Source organism: Stegodyphus dumicola, chromosome 1 (assembly GCF_044657685.1).
Source record: "Stegodyphus dumicola isolate Sdum_Otavi_A_Nest chromosome 1, ASM4465768v1".
Lineage (NCBI taxonomy): Eukaryota > Metazoa > Arthropoda > Arachnida > Araneae > Eresidae > Stegodyphus > Stegodyphus dumicola.
Window position 1 is genome coordinate 100,808,830 of NC_140768.1, and position 18,429 is coordinate 100,827,258.

The 18,429-nt window shown below is 32.6% G+C and overlaps 1 protein-coding gene across 1 annotated transcript in view; it reads right to left on the reverse strand.

Annotated features, from left to right (window-relative positions):
• LOC146999172 (uncharacterized) overlaps positions 1 to 17,967 on the reverse strand; it is a 55,522-nt gene extending 37,555 nt beyond the window's left edge. The window contains exon 1 of the mRNA XM_085818267.1: positions 17,876 to 17,967. The gene's annotated coding sequence lies outside the window, so the exon portion shown is untranslated. The remainder of the gene's footprint in view (positions 1 to 17,875) is intronic.
• Between the last annotated feature and the right edge of the window lie 462 nt (positions 17,968 to 18,429).

Below are 18,429 nucleotides of genomic sequence, written 5' to 3' on the forward strand. Positions count from 1 at the left end.
CACTTCATGCTGTACCCAGTCCATGAATTCCAGAAAGTCACCTTAGCTACCAGCGCTTTGAGGGGCCAAGCGCTTAATTGGTTCAAATGTATAGGCAGAAACCTCTTGGGTCAAGCGGGAAGTCCCACCTATACTTACGAAAATTTTAAGACTGCCTTAGTAAACACCTTCCCTGTCGGAAGAGATCGTGCAAGATTAGAAACGAAACTCTTCAGCATATATCAGCAACGAATCGAAAATCTTTCCACCTTTATTTTAAGAAAAATTCACGTCTTTAAACTCTTGTATGGAAACCGTCCGGATCCTGAGATAATCCAAGTGATTTTTCCGAGGTTACTTCCCCAAGTACAAGACTTTATTAAGGAATCCGACTACACTGGAAAAGTTATTTGAGCTAGCAATCTAGTTTGAAAGTAGAAGAACGGCGGACATTGAAAGAAGACGCCAGTATGAGCAACGAAGCCAATTTGGTGCGCCAAGACCACAGCAAAGGCAAGAACACGGCTACGGAAGCAAATCGAATCAGTGGGCAAGGAAACCTGAGTATCCGAAAACAACCGGCGAACGTCGACAGTTCAATAGTAAGCCAGAAAAAAAGTCTGAAGGCCAGCAGAAAAAGAAGGAAGGCATGGAAAGGAAGAAACAAAATTTAAACTAAAACGAATTTCTGCTGACGGGAGGGTGCGGAAATCCGAAGGCCAAGAAAACCCCTCTTCCTTCAAGTTAAATACAGTTATGGTGAAAATATTGACTCTTCCAAAGATTGAAATTTTAGTGAACAACATCCCAGCCACCGCACTTCTGGATACAGGCGCGCAGTGTTCCTGTGTGGCAGAAGATTTTTTTAGGAAGTATTTCCGTAGATACCGCATATATAATTCGGACTATACGACAGAGTTAGCTGCGCAGGGAGAAAGATGCAAGTGCATAGGTAAATTACCATTATATACTCGTATCAAGAACGAGCAAGTAAAGATCATGTTTTTTATTGTAAAAAATTTACAAGCACATGTCATTTTTTGGATAGATTTTCTTTCAGAGGCAGAAGCAACGCTGGATTTTAACGAAGCGTCCCTTAAGCTGACGATGAAACCAGTTCGAGAAGAAAAAACAGAACCACAGACGTTAAACCTCGACCACCTGACTAAGGGAGAGCAACAAAAAATTCGACAAGTGGTAAGTGAATTTGCTTCGTTATTTAGTGATATTCCCGGATTTACTCAAGTTACTAACCATAGTATCGACACCGGAGATTCACTGCCAGTTCGCCACAAACCATATCGATATGATAAGAATAAAGAAAAAATTATAGAGTGGCACATTCGAGATATGTTACGTAAAAAGATCATAACGCCCATCTCAAGTAGTTATGCTAGCCTGGTTGTGTTATGTAAGAAAAATAATGACTATCCGATAACACATCCGAAAAGGTGGCGTTTTGCAATTGACTATCGTAAATTAAACTCCATGACTAAATATCTGGTATATCCGTTACCTATTATTGAAGAAATTCTAAGGAACATAACGTCTACCAAATATATGACTACGTTAGACTTAACGATTGGTTATTTTCAAATAGGGGTTAAACCGGAAGATGTGCCTAAGACGGCACTTATGCATTCTTGCGTATGCCGTTTGGCCTTTCAGGGTCACCGGCAACATTTCAGCGATGTATGGACATTGTGCTAAGGCCTGTTCTAGGAAAGACCACATTTATCTATTTAGACGATATCATTATTACTAGTGATAATCTGGAAAAACATGTACAGGATTAAAGACAGGTGTTTTCATTATTAAATGAGGCCGGTCTAAAAGTTAATGTCAAAAAGTGCAAATTTGCAGCCCCTGAATTAAAATACTTAGGTTACAAAATATCTAAGAAAGGAATCGAGACGGACGAATATTTGTTTTATAAATTTTATTATTATCATTTTAAATCCAAAATGTTTTGAAATCTAAAGAAAAAAATATGTAATCCTTGAAACATTTTTGGAAAGAAATCTATCGATATAAAATCTCTTAAAATTAATGGAGTGTAAATTAATTAAAACAGTTAGTGTACGAAAGGGTTAGATATACTCCGCACAAAAAATTACAGTCAGAAGATCAATTATTTAAAGATATAAATTAATTACATTAAAAGAATTTAAAATAAATTAACATCTGTCCAAATGTCAATAGCACGAATGAAAGTTATTCTTTAAATTCCGAACTTAATTCATCCGTCGGTACGTAATGATTGTGTCTTTGCGATTACTTTTCTTATAGATACTACAAAAGGCCGCCAACGAAATAGCGGTAAAATCGTTGAATACTAATAGTTTGAAGCGGGTTCAAATCCTGACGAATGGATTGCCTGCATACCAGTTTTAGCGAATGTCTGCTGCCCATGTTTAATGTGAATACGAGCCAATTTTAGTTAGCTTTTCATGATGACGTGCCTTGACTACGAGTCCTCGCTCGGGTTGTGTTTGGTTTGGCTTGTTAGATTATTAAGCACGTGAAGGTGATCTGTCTAAGGGGAATTATGCTTTCGTGGCAGATTTTCTAAGGAAAACAATCGCGCACTACAAAAAGTTAAAACCATAAAAACGCCCATGCAATCAGCTTGTTCGCGGGAGTTTGAATGCAGGTCAACCTACCAGTATGTTAAGAGAAGCGATTTCAAGAATGTTTAATTATTTTATTTAGTTTGTCATAAGCTAAATAAAATAATTAAACATTCTTGAAATCTCTTCACATTACTGAAATGGCAATAACTTCGAATTATACTATGCTACCACTTTTCCTCTAATATGAAATTTTGAACTTTTCCGTTATCGGACAGCCCACCAGCGACTGAGCGGAGTCTAACGGAACAACTGGTGGTTCTGTCCGGGGTTCGAATCCCGGCAAACGGGCTGGTTGCCAAGATGATATTCTTAGTTTTCCATATGTGTAACATGTATGCAAGCCAATTTCCGTTAGGCAGTCCTCGAACGAAGGCATCCTTCACCTTAGGCAAATAACCATCGAGTACTTTGCCATAATCAATTATCCATAACATGCTTCAAATATTTTTATGTTGAAAAGTTCATGCGCCAAAGTTGGCCCCCGTTGAATGAAATATGTTTTTTTTTTTTGTTTTTGTTTTTGTTTTTGTTTTTTAAAACAACAATGTTCTTGTTTTCAGAATCTGAATTATCAATAAAATTCTTTTAATAATATGCGATTCTATTTTTTTTGTTTTGTTTTGTTTAATGAAAAATTAATTTACGTGACAAATCTCTTACATTTAGAAAAATTTTCGATTTTCGAAACGAGTTGCTGTCAAAAGCGCATCTTCCCGTTGCTGCATATATTTATTTAAAGCAAACTGCTTGGCGCGTGTGCTTTTATATTTGAAAAGATTCAGAGAATTTTCAACAGGGAAATAAAGTTATTAATTTTACTGAATTTTGTGGATTCTTTGTGTTTTGAGGTAAAAGTCAAACCATCAGATATGTGATAACCTTAAAATAAGGGTATATATAATCAGGATTTTGCGGCCAGACATTCCCAGCGAAATACATTACAAAAAATTATCTATGTAGAATTAATGTATATGCCATTTATTATTTTAATTTATGTGTTATTACACATCAGTTTATCAGTGTAAGTTATATCGAGTTTTAGTTGTGTTTGATATAAGAATTTTATTTGGTTTATATAAATCCGATTCGTTTAATAATATTATATTTATTAAATACTATTTATTAGGTTTCCAAATCTGTCAAACCCAATCAATGGCCTCCTGGCTAAGATATCTGATTATCGCTATTTCGACTCATATTCGAACCCAAACAAACGAACTGGTTGAATTTTGTGATTTCCCCTATGTGTAACATGAACATGAGTATGTTTTACTTAGAAAGTCGCCCATGGAGACATTCATTGCCTTCGGCTGATAGATCTCGTTTCCTTTGCCATACTCAAAAAATCTAAAAAATTTTCAAAAAGACTAACAGATGCATATAACAAAATAAAATTAAGTAAATGCATATAAGAAAATAAATTAAGTAAATGCATATAAAAAAACTGAAGTAAATGTATATAACGAATAAAAAATGAGGTAAAAACAAATTTTCAATAAATTTCAATACAGTAGTTTTTAAATTGCTTGTTTTCAAATTTTATTTCATTTTTATGTATGTACTAATATACAGTGTATGTGTGCGAAAGTGTGCTTGTTCGGCATATCCATATATATTAATTAAATAAATCTGATTTGAAAATGCATGCACTAACGCGCTATTCTCGTAATTTGAAAAACACTAAAGTATTGTCTGAGAAAAATATTTATAAAGAAAATTAAATTTAGTCTCCTTACTCGGTGCTGTGTAAAAAATTTAAATAAGCTTATTAATTTTTTTCTTCTTTATTAAAAAAATAGTTTCTTTTCATCTATATATGAAAAATAACAAAATTTTGCTGTCAGAATGGAAATTCTTAAAAATATAAAACTCGTTTTTTTCGAACAAAAGTTTCTGAGAAATTTCTCTAGGTCAGCAGGTAGCAACAGGACCACTGACTGCTTTGTTTGAAAAACCCGATGAAGTGGATGATTTTACCCCCAAAAGGTTTTCTTTAACAAAGCAGATGCGGTCCAAATGGCTTTGCTGAGAAGCGTTCGTATTTGAATAGCTTGAAGCTTGAAAGCTTGAGTTGGAAGGTTCCCGAAGCTATCAGTCAGACAGCAATAAAATTTGTTATAGAAATTTCTCTCTTTCTCTCTGTGAGTTCTTGAAATCTTGGAATGGGTGAAAGTTTATTTTGTTTTACATATATAAGGAAACTGCATGTAAAGCAAAATAATTCAAGGCACCCATTGTATGTTAATCATTGTATGTCCCCTCAGCTCTTCGGTTGGGTATTAAGAAAAGAAATTCCTATACTGCTTCTGTATTACTTGTATAGTGAAAATTTGATAAAAATAGCTTCATATGAAAAGTTTTTCTCTGATGAACGAATACAGCTGAAACGTGTTTCTGTCTTCAAGTATATCCACAAAACATGAAATAGTATTGTACTCTTTTGTGTTGTATTGCATTTTTATATTACTTCGTGGTAAATTTTTTTATTCTTAAATTTCTCTCTCTCTTTTCTTATAATACACAAGTACTCTTTCAAATATGGCTGACCTATGAACCTAAATTTTTATACTATAAAATTTTATATAAAAATTAGCCGTAATCATTAGACACAGCTTTGTGTATATTATATTCTTGAATACATGCCTGCAATTAATACTAAGAATACTATTGATAAAATTCGTGATATAATTAATAATGAAAATACTGTTTAAGCTAAAAACCGATTTGAATCTTTTTTTCATTATAGGGTAACATGAGCCAAACAGTTTTCGTTAGAAATATACAATTATGCTAACTTGACACATCAGATAGAAAATATTTTATCGTCATCATCGGCTATGATAAAAGATTTTTACGCTTAAGATTTTGGATTATGATAAAGCACACAGGACCTATTTGTCTAAGAGAAAGGAAGTCTTCAGGGTAGATTTTTTTTTTTTTTTTTTTTTTTTTGTGTGTGTGTGTGTGGGGGGGGGGAAACAAACTGTTAATTCACAATCAATTGTACTTATGAAAAACCCCTAAACCTCCCATGCAGCCGCTAGAATTTACCGGTGCTCAGCTATCTTACCGCTTGGAGAATAGTTGGCTTTCTGAACTTACGCAATATCTATCTGAATTTGAATATTTGCATAAAAAACGAGCAAAATAAAATGACACATTGTAAATAGTACATTTTACTGAAATCAAACTTTCTTTGAAAAAGGAAAATTAATTGTAAGGAATAAGATGGATGCATTTAATTAAACGGCGGGCAATAACAGCGCTGATCATATGTTTTGTATAGAAAATCATTTTCTCGTGTTATCGTATAACAGAAAATATCCACAGATTATATTTTACAGTTTTTAAGAAGTCATGGGTTATCTGCTTTAAGAGAACACCTTCGTGGGTAATTTTCTAAATAAAATTGGCTTGAATTCACGTTACGCATCGGGAAAATCATAAAGACCACAAGCAGCTAACCTGTTCGATTGCCAACAACAAACTACCAACATCCAGCAATCTTATTCACTCAACTATTGTGAACTTAAACTAATGTTTGTATATTATTAGTAGTATTAAAATAACGAAAATATTTATTCTAATAAAAATTTTTGTTTGCATATCCTCCCTAGTAAGGTATTTCCTTTGGTTGGAGATTTGTCAACAATAAATGCTATGTTCAAACAAGACATTTATTTAGAACATAATGCTTCAAAAATGTATGCTGGGATCCCTAGAAAAAAATATCGCCGGAAAATATATCTCCGAAAAAATATTTAATTATTCATATTCTTATGATTAATTATTAAATAATTAATAACTTTTATAATTATTAAATGAAATGCTTATTTATACTTTACCAAATGTACAGCAACACTCTTTCTTTACAAAAACACCATATTGAATAAATTATATTGTAAGCTAATAAGTAACAACATTGCTTTGTTTAATTAAGATACAATAACAAGCCGAATAAGATACAATAACAAGCCGAACAAACAAGTAAAATGCAAATTTAATATTAATATTATCACCCTTAAAAAACACCCAAATGTTTCGTTTATTACTCTCTTAAAACTACGTAATAATTAAGGAAAAAAGAAATTATTTAAAATAATTATTAGTTGCCTGCAGTTGAAGAATATAGGAAAATGCTGAAGGTTTAAAAAATTTTTAATTAATGACAAAAATACAGAAAATCGGAAATAATACGAACTGTTTCAGCAATATCTCAGAAGGAATGAAAGTTGCACCAGATATTTGTCAGAATATAATTTTAGTGATAGCAGTTTAATCAATCTGCAATGAAATTCCGGTGATAATCAGTGACATACAGATTTAGGTTACTTAGGTTAAAAATGCGTAATAATTTAAAATTTAACCGAGTAAATTTTAAAACCAATTTATTTGAAAACTAGCAGCTTCGCTGCCAGCCTTCGTCTGGCTTTTAAATGTACCGGAAAAATGGCTGAAGGGAACTCCAAACGTTAAATTTAAGAACTGCGTAGGATTTTACTCTGCAGAACAACTTCATAAAAAAAGTTATTACGTATAACAAAATTACAATAAAATAAGCAATATTCCTTAATACAAATATTAATTATCCTAATAAATAAATTAACCAAATTCCCTTTGCCAAATCTTAAGAACTCAAATGGTATAAAGGAGGTTAAGAACTTTGTTTCCTAAAAAAATCAGTCAAAACTTTTCAATATCTTAAAAACAGTGAAATGAGCAATAAATAAAATAAAGGAATGCAAAAAACAAAAAATTCTGAAAAGCAAAGTATAATTAATGATATTTTATCTTATGTTTTCAAGGGAAAAAATTACAATGAAATAAGCTATATCTCTTAATACAAATATTAATTATCCTAATTAAAAAATTAACGAACTTTCCGTAGAAGAACAAAAATCATGCAAAACTTTTCAATATCTTATAAACAGTGAGATAAGCAAAAAATAACATGAAAGCAACTCAAAAAACATGAAATTCTGCACATAATTTTACTCCACAGAACAACTTTATCAAAATAAATAAATAAATAAATAAATAAAAATAAATAAATAAATAAAAATATATTATATTTATATAAAAATGACAATGAAATATGCCAATCTCTTAAAAACAGTGACATAAGAAATACGATGAAAAATTGTTGCCAAACCCATATTTCTAAAAGAATGAAACTATTCAAAATGATGCGATTTCATCAAAAATCTATCAACAACAGTAAGATAGGAAAATTGTTGCCAAAATCACATTTTTAAAGATGTGAGAAGTGTACTCGGAAGCTTCATTTAAAAAATCTTTTAAAAATGCAAAATATTATCATTTTTCCAAAATTCTTTTTGTAAAAGCATTCGCAAGGATGAAAGTTTAACGCGTCCAAAAATCAAAGAAAAATAAACTGTACATTTTTAAAAAATAAACTTTTTTACAAAAAATCCCATTGAAAAAATGTTAAGCTCCCTTTGTTAAATAAATTCTTATTTAATCGATTTATTGAAACACGAAATTTATTTTAAGTTCGTAAAATAGCTAAGTGCCTACGTTTCATGACGATGTGAAAATGGAGTGTGTAGAGTAAAATCTCGCTTTCCTATAGCCCATTATGTTTCAAAATGACACGATTTCGTCACAAAACATGAAACAAAAAAAAAACAAAAAAAAAAAAAAATCGAATTTCGAAAAATCGCTTCGAAGTGCACTGGCTCTTGTGTAGATGTACCTATGTACCAAATTTCGTAGCCGTGGGTCTATTAGTTTACGCGCAGCGCGAACGAAAGGCACACACACACAGACAGACTCTTTCTTTTATTATATGTAGAGAAGATATGTAGAGATAAGATTGTTTAAGGAAAGGAAACTTTTAAGTTTCGCAGCTGTACCCTCCGGCATTAAGACGGTCATCACGGAGAGTCTAGCCTTTTGCAATTCTCTTGAGAGCTCACATCTACCTTGCGAACAATATCTAGTAATCAATCTCACTTAGAGGAATTATTTGAAGTAAAATTCTGGGAGGGATGGGAAATAACAAAAGAACTGCTTGACAATTTTCAGAGGTTTAGGGTTATTTTCGCGACATTTTACGGGAAGTTCGGTCCAAAACTAGCGACAGTTTTAAAGGGATTCGCAGAAAATTATAATTAACGGCCAATCTTAAAGTAGGCACTTGTATATTAATCCAAAGTTAGTTTAGTTAGAGTTTTAGTTAATATTTTTATATTCTTACGTTCAGACCACAAGTGGTTGGTCTCTGTATTCCGAAGTCCGGAAATCTCTGTAAAGATAGAAAAATAAAGAGTTTCGTATACCCTTCCTGTGTGTATTGTCTACTTCACAATTTATTGAACATAGCTTTAGTAAGCTCCCTGTTTCGAGTCAGGACAGTTCATGTTTCCAAGGCAAGTAAAGAGGAATACAAATCCTGATAACATTAACCTTTTTTATTTTGAACAGGCACCCATTTCAGACAAAGTCAATCTCATTTTGTCGCTAAGATTTGGACACTTTGTAGGATCATCAAAATCATTATGAGGAAAGGAATTTTCATTTACGCCAGTCTCTTCCATCGGATTATCTGGGTAATCTTTAACTTCCGATTCATTTAATTCCATACTTAGATCATCATTCTATTCCTTTGAAGTTTCATCAGTCCTTTCAATAACTTCATCCAATGTAGCTGATGTTCTTTGGCTGGATGAAGTCTGTCCTTTTATAATTGATTCTGATTCAATGTGAACATCATTTACATCCGAAGTAGTCTTAATCGTCTTTATGATATGAGACACTGCGTCTTCCTGCTTCTGAAGGTCAGCATCATTCTCAGCTTTGCATTTATGATTCTGCGCACGGGATTAATTCTTCTTTGTTTCCATATTATCAAAATTTTAGACTCAAATTTAAATTTAAAAATTCAATTCTAAATATTAAATATCTAATCTTTCTTTCAAAATAAATCATGACATCTTCTAAGTATAGAATAAAGATGAAAAGTAAAAAAAAAAAATGAAGATAATGAAAAATTTAAAAAAAAAATAGCCTTTATCATAACTTTTTCGAGCAGCTGGTGAAGAATTAGCCCCTTTCGAACAAAAGATAAGGAAAAATTTGACCTTGCGGTGTGTCAAACTTAAATCCTTGCCAAGAGCTCCGTGTACAATGACCCCGAAACCTTTCTCTCCCTAAACACCAGCTAAGTCTTTCCTCAATCCATCTATACACCACCAAGACAGCACTCGAAACAAAACAAACAGATACCAGCTCACGGCGAACGTTAACCACATAATAATGCCCTATGTAAATACCCTCCCAGTACATTCCACAGCTTTATGTGAAGTTGTAGTACCCCTGTACATATCTTTCTTTTTGATGTTGCACTATACTATTGCATTACCTTTTATAATTGAATTATTGTGAAATTCTAATGTTGGTTTTTGTTTATTACTATCCTCAATCTAGTAAATGCTTCCAATGTTTTATTGTATTGTTGTTATTCGTTTTATTATATCACCTGTCAACAAAAGCCAGATTTGTACAAAATATCACAGGCAAAATCGCGGATGTTTGGACATGTAATTCATAGACAATATCTAAAAACTTCGCTTCTCCAAAATTCTCATCAAGATGGAATTAACAGATGCTGTCTTGGAAGAGCGACAACAAACAGTCCGATTTTCCCGATGGATGAATACAACCTCTAAAGTCTTAGCAACAGATAGAACAATCCTCGTCTGGTGTTTTGAAGTTCAATTTTCTATGTAAATACTATTCGTAAATTTTGAAGGAACAATCATTAAAAATAACCCTAAAATTAAATTCAACATCTGAAATGCCTTATAGTTCAGCGGATTCAGAATTTCTCCGAAGAACGAGAGGGAGGGGGGACAATGCGTACCAGGCACGTAATCGGAAACTTTCAGAGGATGAAAGTGCAAAATGTTTTGCTAATTTACAAAAAGTATATGTTTACAACTGGTATGAATTCTACTGTGAGTTGTAAACAAAAGTTTAAATGACCAATGTAGAAAATTCTGTTTTTAGCTCGAAGGAACTAATCAAATTTTGAAATTTCAACCGTTAACGTGAAGGACAAGGTCTTGTCCTCAGGGGATCCGATGCAGCATTCCCCAGCAGGGTACGGGATGTAGTCCCAGAAGTTAACTTAGTATAAAAAATCTAACAAAGATTCTCAACATTTTACGAAAATAACTTAATATAAAACTTCAGTTCTTTACCTCGGGCTTTCCTGCCTACGTGCCTAATGGGTAAGCTCCTCAAGAGACTTTTTATGCTGCTTTTGACTTTCTATACAAACACGTGCACGAACACACCAAGATGCTTAATTGGGAGTCTGGTCATTAAATAAATTATATAAACGTTGAGAATTTGGACTTAGACCGATGCTACTCGCTTCCCCACGAAAGAGGAAAAATAAATCCTCTATACGACTTTGAATTTTCGTCCATGGACATCTTGCCGCCTCCTCCAACTCTCGTGAAGAAGATGAAAAGTTGGCACCTGTGTTCATTCTTACATATGGGGAAATGACAAATTTGTCCCCATAGAAAGGGCTAATCAATTCCCCTCTTCCCCATCCTCAGAAAAATTTCTAGGAAAAAAATGCAGTATTTCACTGTACATATTTTAAATAAAAATATAATAAAATCGATTAAATAAGGATAAATAGAAATTGTATTAAGTAAAATAAAATAAGTACATACTTCATCAAATGGATTTTTCTTTTCCAATAGTAGTAAGGTTATTTCACATCGAAAATTTTCTTCGCCAACCACTTAATACATACGCAGAAGGAATGTATAGATGATACATAACACGTGGTTTTCTAGACACATGGAAAATGACCATTATATGGTACTAGGTGCTCAGAAGGATTATTTTGAATAGTGCGCAATGTCTGTGGGTGTAGTCGGTGTACGGTATTACATAGATTAAACTTGCTCACAGCTTGAATTCCCACGGCTTTTGGAACTCGAACATCTTTGCGTGACACTATACCTAACCACTGATGGTTGGGTGGCAAGGTATTTGTGTGAGCTGGAGAGGAAAGGTGAGGGGGGCAAACGCTCATGGTCCCTGTCATGTGTAGCATTCAAGGTACATTTGTTTTTCTTCCCCGGTAAATGCACATTCTTTTGCATTAAAACAAAACAAAAAAAAAAAAAAAAGAAAAGAAAAGAAAACCCTCTGTGTCGTTGCCTGTTCGGCGCCCGCCTACGAAAAAGGCCTTGCAGGCCCGCATCCGCCGGCCCTGGCAGCATCAAAACAAAAAAATTCCGCCTCTGGTTACTGGTTTTATACTTTGCGAATTGCACACTAGAAATTCGCGCTATGATCGCAATTCCTGTTCATTTGCCTTCAAACTTTGATCATTTGCATGTTCGATCAAGATGTTTTCGCACACCAAAATTTGTCACGATCGCAAAAGTCCTTCTTGGTGCTTCGATTTTTTTTGCAAAAGAGTGTATGTCTGACTTAGCTTTCTCTTTGCATGTCCTTTGCATTACGTTGTGTTTAACGTTCTTAGTAGTTTGAAGTGTAATTACTCATTATACTGTAAACACTTGTACATATATTTCGGTGGAAAATTCCAGAGTTTTGAAATATTTCTTTTGATAAAAATAAATTTTTATTAACCTATTATCGGACTTGTGCACTTAACCTATTACGAACCAGTACGCACGCAACAATATAATTCAGAGTTATAAGTAGTTACCTAATATAATTAAAAAAAGCTGCTGATTAAATTTTACATGTAGGTACTTAATATTATAAACAAAAAATACATAAAAAAATAAAAAATTAATAAATGAAGTAAAATAAAGGCTGATTAAAATCGCACGAAGACGAGAATGGCTGAAATGGCTGAAATTCGGGGGAACCTTTCTCGAAACTCAACTCTCCACCGTTCAGGAGATGATGATTCTGCAAACAGACAGATCGCACAGATTTTAACAGTGTAGATAGTACGAAAAATGTATATACATATATAAACTTATGAAATGCAAATTTTAAAAAGACGCGACACATTTCATTGCAAGTAATATTAAATGCTGGCCAACCCTGTTGTTTTTTAGCTAGAGGAGTGACGAAAACGAGAAAATAATAATGTAATGACAACATAACCTTAAACTGAAAAGCGATATTTCCCCTCTGTGTTTCATATTGTAGCACAGCTTAAAAATAAATGTCGAAAATCGCGTAATTCATATCTTTTTATTATTCTTGTTTTAAAAGAGGGCGAAAGTCTGCTTTATAACCTAAGCAATATATTTTCAAGTGTTGAAATTTGAAACTCACAGACGTTAAAAAGTCGCAAAACATTTAAAAAAAATTTTTTTTTGGGGGGGGGGAATTTTCAAAATTTCGCTAATAAATTAACTATTTCATACAAATTTCATTTAAAAGATTCCCCCCTCTATCAGATGATGTTAATATCAAATTTCTGAGATTATTAACTTGTCCGTTAAACGAAGATACGTGTAAAATTTTTTTAAATATTAAATTTAAAGAAATTTAAATCGAATTTTTAAACAATAGCTTCATCAGATAGCACTGTCATCCACAAAGAATTTACGTTCACAGTTTGAACTCGATAGCTTATCGGAAAGTAGATTACAAATCGCGTTTTATGGGTTTTATATATGTATATACTATTTCCCATTTTATCGATTTCTTTGAGATACAAAATATTAATTTTTTGTGCTGGAAAGGTAAACCAAAACATAATCTGGAGGGCTGTATTTGATTATCCTGCCTGGAAGTTTACTGTCGTATTTAAATTAAAATATATAAATAACCTATCACAAACGTGTATGCTGTAGTTATTTTGTTTGCAAATGTTGTTAAAACTTCTGAAATACAGTGAAAGTTATATATATACTCCCAATCCTTTTTTTACACTTAAAACAAAAGTACGGATGTCGATGATGATTATATTAATATTTGGAGAATTACAATAAATACATAAGGAAGAAGTAATAAATCTGGTAATTCGAAATTTCTCTTGATAGCATCTCGATATTTTTTTAAACAACATTTGCAAAACGCACGAACAGTTGTGGATTTAAAATCGTTGAGATGATGCATGCGCTTTAAACTTCATTCATTTTGGAAAATCCGAGGATTTAAAAAATTTCTAAACTATATGAGAATTTATTCTCAATTTTGATACAAAACTTTCCATTTATGCAGTTTAAAAGCTTGGTACAATGAAAATAAATAATAATTTGTAACAAATAAAATTAATCTCTTCATCTGAACATCAAAAAATAACGAAATATGTATAAGCAATTTCCAATACCGAGTACTGACATTCATTCGAATATTTAGAGATTCGAAAATGAACTGCAGTTTCAGACTAAAATTTATAAACGAGCAAGTTACGAAAATACTGCAACATTTCCTTTTCGATCTAAAGATCTTTAAGAGTCTAACAAAAGTTCTTACCTTGGAAGGAATTTAGTGCATTTATTACCTGCAACTTTGTGATCAAAAAGGGGAATCCCCATAATAATGGAACATCGATATTAAACATTCTCGCTTGCATTCGACAGACGATTTTGTCCCCCACTTAGTTTGGGCAATCACGTGTGATTTTTCCCCACTTCCCTTAGGCAATCACGCGTATTCCATTTGATACAGCAGAAAATAACCATTTCGCACTTAAAATGTAGTTTACGGTTGTAAAACGTGCATGCTGAGATAATGCTGAGAATTTGAATGTATTGTTACAGTAACGGCAAATCAGTATATTCTAGAATCATTAATAGTAGGAATCAATGTCTCTGAAAATCTAGCTATTGATCATACTCAAAAATAAGGAAAGTAAAATGACCAGATTTCTCCTAAATCCGTGCGAAATAAATAGTTTTGTGACGTTTGTTTGATCCATAAAAAATATTTTTATTTCAAATAATTCGTATAACAGGTAATAATACTTATTTTATCAAGCGACCGACAGGATAAAACTGTTGGCTACTGGTACATCGAATCGAATTCATACACCGACCGATGAATGATGGTTTTTGTGAATTTTTCCCCATGAGTAATATAAATACGAGTTCTCCATGAAGGCATCCCTCCCTTTAGACCGATAACCTTAGTGTACTTTACACTAATGTAATAAATTTACAAATTCTTATTTCATCAACTTCCCAATACAGAAAATATAAAAATAATTAAGTACTAGAAAATAATTACATTCTAAAAGAATTTATCTAATAATTATCTTAAATTTGAGTTATTTCTTCCATGAACACTCCATCTTGATTGGCTGAATTCTTTGCACAGACTAGCAATTACATTTTATGATATTATTAATTTTAGAATATGGACATTTAATTGCTTTTTCCCCCTAATCAGTCTCTATTCATAAACGAAATACAGTGTCTCACAAAAGTGATGGGACACTTGTGCTTTACAAAAGGAAACTGTAATAAAATAAATTTAAAAAACATATAAAATTTTTTGTGGGTGTGTTTCATACTTAAATTTAGTAACAATTATTACATAACATACATTTTCTCAAAATATTAAAATATTAATTTAAAAAAATACAATTGTTTAGAACGGAGCAAAAAAATGGCTCACATAAGTGATGGGACACCATTAGATACTACTACATACTACAATAAAAATATTTTTGGGGTTTTTTATTTTTACTCAAAAGCAATTGGCAATAATTTATAAAATCGTCTGCAGTATTTCTCTCCAGTTTGTTTTGGAATTTTTGTGTTTTTTAGCTCTGTGCAGCCATGAATGCTAAACGAAAAGAAACTTTGCCTGAAATTCGAAAATTAGTTATTAATTTGCATATTCAACGTGGAAAATCTATTAGAGAAGCTGCTGAAACAGTTAACTTGAGTCATTCAACAGTTTTCAGTATCATTAAACGATATAAAAAGAATCATATGATTCAGGATAAAAAAAGACTTGGCCGACCATCAAAGCTATCCAATGGAATAAAGCGAATTATCGTTCGAAATATTAAAAAAAAAATCCAAGAATGAGTGCTCCTAAAGTTGCTGCTTATTTACAAGCATTATATAGAATAATTGTTAATCCTGAGACTATTAGAAGAGTAATTTGATCTGCTGGATATCACGATAGTAGAGCAACCAGGAAAAAATTCTTCGTAAGTGAAAAGAATAGAAAACTCAGACTGGCTTTCGCAAAATCCAACATAAATAAGAATTTTGTTTACTGGAATGAAGTTATATTTGCTGATGAGAGTAAATTTAATATATTTGGATCTGACGGTAGAATCTTGGTGTGGAGAAAACCCAGAGAAGAATTTCGCAAACAGAACTTTGTGCCAACAGTAAAACATGGTGGAGGAGGATTTATGGTATGGGGGTGTATGTCGTCCGTTGGAGTTGGTAATCTTGTTTTTATTGACAGTATAATGGATCAGTACAAGTATATTAACATTTTAAATCAAAATTTGAAATCTTCAGCACGAAAATTGAACCTTCATAACGATTTTGAATTCTACCAGGACAATGACCCCAAGCACACTGCTTTGAACGTTAGACTCTGGCTGCTGTATAACTGCCCTGAAATAATAAAAACACCACCTCATTCTCCAGACTTAAATCCCATAGAGAATATTTGGAAAGAATTGGAATCAAGAATTCGCAAACACATCATTTCTTCAAAACAACAATTAAAATCTGTGCTTCAAGAAGAATGGGGTAAAATCACTCCGGAAATCACAAAAAAATTAGTCGAATCCATCCCAAGAAGATTAAATTGTGTTTTAAAAGTAAAAAGAAATCCAATATAATATTAAAACCTTTTAAAAAGTAAAATTTTTGGATAAAAATTCGATGGAAAAGTAAGTGTCCCATCACTTATGTGAGCCATTTTTTGCTCCGTTCTGAACAATTGTATTTTTATTAAATTAATATTTTAATACTTTGAAAAAATGTATGTTATGTAATAATTGTTACTAAATTTAAGTATGAAACACACCCACAAAAAATTTTTACATGTTTTTTTAATTTATTTTACTACAGTTTTCTTTTGTAAAACACAAGTGTCCCATCACTTTTGTGAGACACTGTATAATTTTTGCTGGTGCATTTCTTCTAAGTAAACGCAGTTGTATTCAGAGCCGAATTTAGACTTGATAAGACCCTAAGCTACTGGAGATACGAGAACCTTTATAAGTCTGATATACTATATTTTAATGCTATATTTATACTATATTTTTAATTTTTTTTTGGGGGGGGGAAGAAAGTGGAGGTCCTAAACTACAGCTTGTGTAGCTTATACGTAAATTCTGCACTGGTTATGTTATTAACGTAGCAGATATTAAAGAAACATTTCAGAGCTGTACTGATACGGCAGATTGACTGGAAACATACAAATCTGAAAATCAAGAAATTAGTCTCAATTTTATGTTTATGCTAGGACTACAATTTTAATTTTCCAGCTGTTATACATCTTTCTAAGAACAATATTCTGCTAAATAATTTATTACCAAATATTTGTTCTTTGCCAATAAGATTTCCAAACATTTTTCAAAGTGATCCATTTAAAATTCTATATGTAATTTAATTCTTTTGTCTTTTTCCCAAGCAGGAAAAGCAGCTACCCTAAGAAAACCAGAAATTCCAATACAGAAGATACAATGCATTCTTTTTTTGTCGCATTGGAGTTTCCTAGAAACGTATATGTGAAAAGTATGATTACCGTATTTGACGGCATATAAGACGCACTTTTTTTCCTAAATTTGGTCTCAAAAAAGTTACCTGCGTCTTATACGGAAAGGACACAGGATAACTTTCAATACTGAATGCTTTTTTTAGCCCGGATTAAGGTCTAGAACACACATAACTTTTTCTACATCAGCCATAATTATTTTGCACATGCGTGAAATATCTGTCGCCAAAAAGCGCCAAAGCTCGAAGCTAATGTTATTATTTATATTCCTTATCGTTATCGTTACTTCTAACTAATTAATCAAGGTAAAACAAAACTGGATAAAATCCTAGTATACGGTGCAGCCTTGGCGCGATTTTGAAAATTATCGCCAAACACCAAAAATGATCCAGAGAACGTCTATATATTATACACTATATACTATGTGTGTATACATAATATATGCTATATTTAACTATATATATTTTTTGAATGACCCGTTTACTACTCATCGTATATATCCCGTTTTTACTGCTCATCATAAAGTCGCCAAAACTAGCCATTTCCCGTGTGCACAGGATACTAGGATTAAACCCAAAACTGCTTACCTTGTTCCAATGGGTTCTGCCAGGGCCATTGGTTGAAGCTCGTTCTATCTGCAAAATCTTGAGAGGAATAATCCATAAATGATAAATACATTCTTTACAACAAACATATTTAATAAAGACGCAAACGGTTACAGCATATTTACATAATGAAAAAGGTTTTAATTTTCGCACGACGCAGCGTGAGACTTCTCAGTTCCGAGTTCTCGTGATCTCTAAACGAGAGTTCATAGTTCGAGATGACGTCACTCAGCCATCGGATCTCAGCAAGAGTTGAGTTGCAACATCCTCCGGCCCGGAAGGACGATTCCTGTAATTGTCCTTATTACATTCCAGCTCCACCGGATATAGTAGTTGCACTGGTCTTTTCATCGTATGACCATTTGGCAAGCGGACAGCACAAGCTCTCACCTTGCCATCTCCTCCAGGAAAGATTTCCATTATGATGCCCATCTTCCACATCAGCCTTGAAATTTTATCTTCATGCACTAATAAAATAGTTCCTTTCTTCAAACAGGTTCCTGTTTTCGCCAGTTTGGAATGATGAGCAGATTTTA